At 41.2% G+C, this 2,814-nt stretch overlaps 1 long non-coding RNA gene across 1 annotated transcript; it reads right to left on the reverse strand.

Moving 5' to 3' along the window:
* Positions 1-236: 236 nt before the first annotated feature.
* LOC122681562 lies at positions 237-2,556 on the reverse strand. Its single transcript, XR_006337027.1, has 3 exons — positions 2,408-2,556; positions 659-663; positions 237-250 (listed from the first exon to the last, which is right to left on the reverse strand). It is a non-coding gene; the product is annotated as an uncharacterized LOC122681562 (long non-coding RNA).
* Positions 2,557-2,814: the final 258 nt, after the last annotated feature.

Consider the following 2,814-nt stretch of genomic DNA (forward strand, 5'->3'; position numbering starts at 1 on the left):
TTTATTGAGTGGAAAAGCCCAACTTTTAAGCCCATGCAATACTGCTCCAGACACCACACATCATATCACAAAGTAACCATTGCACAATGCATTTGACCATCACTACACATTGCTGGGAAAAATATCAATAACCTCAGATATGCAGATGACACCACCCTTATGGCAGAAAGTGAAGAGAAACTAAAAAGCCTCTTGATGAAAGTGAAAGAGGAGAGTGAAAAAGTTGACGTAAAGCTCAACATTCAGAAAACTAAGATCATGGCATTTGGTCCCATCACTTCATGGGAAATAGATGGGGAGACAGTGGAAACAGTGTCAGACTTTATTTTTCTGGGCTCCAAAATCACTGCAGATGATGATTGCAGCCATGAAATTAAAAGATGCTTACTCCTTGGAAGGAAAGTTATGACCAACCTAGATAGCATATTAAAAAGCAGAGACATTACTTTGCCAACAAAGGTCCGTCTGGTCAAGGCTATGGTTTTTCCAGGGGTCATGTATAGATGTGCGAGTTGGACTGTGAGGAAAGCTGAGCACCGAAAAATTGATGCTTTTGAACTATTGTGTTGGAGAAGACTCTTGAGAGTCCCTTGGACTGCAAGGAGATCCAACCAGTCCACCCTAAAGGAGATCCGTCCTGGGTGTTCATTGGAAGGACTGATGCTGAAGCTGAAACTCCAATACTTTGGCCACCTCATGCAAAGAGTTGACTCATTGGAAAATATCCTGATGCTGGGAGGGATTGGGGGCAGGAGGAGAAGGGGACGACAGAGGATGAGATGGCTGGATGGCATCACCGACTCAATGGGCATGAGTTTGAGTAAACTCTGGGAGTTGGTGATGGACAGAGAGGCCTGGTGTGCTGTGAATCATGGGGTCACGAAGAGTCGGACACGACTGAGTGACTGAACTGAACTGAGCTGAACTGAACACACTTGAAACTAATGACCTTAAGATCTTTTCTTATAATTCTTTGTCCATTTATCTCTTGAAAAGCATATTATTGCTTCCAGTGTTTGGTGGTTATGAATAAAGTTGCTGTAAATATTGGGTTGCCTCACTATCTTCTATTTGGTTCCTCAACTAGGAGTGGTGGTTTTTCCCCACCACCTATGACCAGCTCCCCATATTAAATTCTCTCTGAAGGCCCTAGTGTTTTCTCTTTTCCTGACTTGTCCCATATATATTTTATGCCAGAATTCTTTCTCATCTCTGGCTCTCTCGGTAACATCAGCTTCATTCTTTTCTTTTGCTCCAAATAGACTTTTTGTTTTGCCACACACATGCCCTTAAATGGTCACTGACAATGGTTCCCAAGTCCACAGGTCCTCTGGTCAAGCAGGCAGCGAGACCATAACTACAAACCCCTAGCCCAACTCAACTGTATAGGGAATGGTTCACACTGCATTCAGGGACCATAGTCATTTCCTGGGACTCCTGTAAAAAATTACTATTATCTGTGTGACTTGTAACAACATAGATTTATTCCCTCACCATTCTGGAGGCCAGGAATCTGAAATCAAAGTGTCCACTGCACTGTACTCCCTCCAGAGCTTCCAGGGAAGAGTCCCTCCTTCTTCTTCTGGCTTCTGGGGGTTCTAGGCATCCTTGGCTTGTGACCACATCACTGTGGTCTCTGTCTCCATTATCAAATGTCCTCTACCAAGTGTGTCAAATTCCCCTCTGCCTACCTCTTGTAAGGACACCTATCAAATTTAGGGCCCACCTAGATAACCTAGGATGATCTTGCCTCAAGACTCAATTATATCTGCAAGGACACTTTTCCAAATAAGCTCACATTCACAGGTCCCAGGGGTTAGGGTGTGGACACATGCAATTCAACTCACTGCAGTGGTCTATCTGGTCATGGGCAGACCAGTAGTCTTCAAACCTTGATTATTCCAAGTCTACCAGAGGAAAGGGCAGTGCAGAGAAGAGAAAACAGTTCTCCGGAAATTGGGAGGGCTGGCAGAGACAAAAGATGTCAGACAGATGTCTCACACCCACACAGTGCTTGCCCCTACCCTTGCCCCTGACACACACACCTACACACTTAATTTGATATTCCATTGTCTCAGTCACATCAAGTTTCCCCACATGAACTGAGACTAGGGTCCCAGCCTCTGTTACTCAAATTATTACCCATTCAGCTTGAAACTTTTTTTAATCGTTCATTAAGAAAAGGTATGTTGCCTTATTCAAGATTCTACATTATGTTTAGTTGCATTGAGCAGCTTCAATTGCATGCAACAAATTCTGGTAAATTCTCTTTTCATTTTTATTCTGTTACAAATGTTTTCTACTTTGTCCTTGTTATGGCTTCTTAGATACACTCATCAATTAAAAGTGGACATTTAATTTCCGAATACAAGGGGTTTTTAAAGTATCTTTGATATTAATTTATCACTTTGATATTAATTTCTAATTAAATGCTTTCTCCTCTGCAATCATCCTCTGTGCTTTTTCAGTCTTCTAACTTTATTGAGGCTTTCAATGGCTAAGTCAAAGATCTCTCTTGGTAAATGTCACATTGCACTTGAAAATATGTGGGCTATTTTCAAATATGTTTTGATATTGATTTTTGACATAATTCCACAGTGATAAGAGAATAGATTCTGTATGATTTTAATACCTTTAGACCATGAAATTTTTGCACCTTGTTTTATGTCCCTGGATATGTTCCGGTGCCTCCTAGTTTATAGTCTACAGAAATTTGAAAAGAATTTGTATCCTACTGTTGTGTGAAAATCTTAATTATGTTGAATTGGTTCATGGTGCTTTTCAGGTCTACTATATCCTTCTACTTTTCTGTAT

This window comes from Cervus elaphus, chromosome 23, assembly GCF_910594005.1.
Source record: "Cervus elaphus chromosome 23, mCerEla1.1, whole genome shotgun sequence".
NCBI lineage: Eukaryota > Metazoa > Chordata > Mammalia > Artiodactyla > Cervidae > Cervus > Cervus elaphus.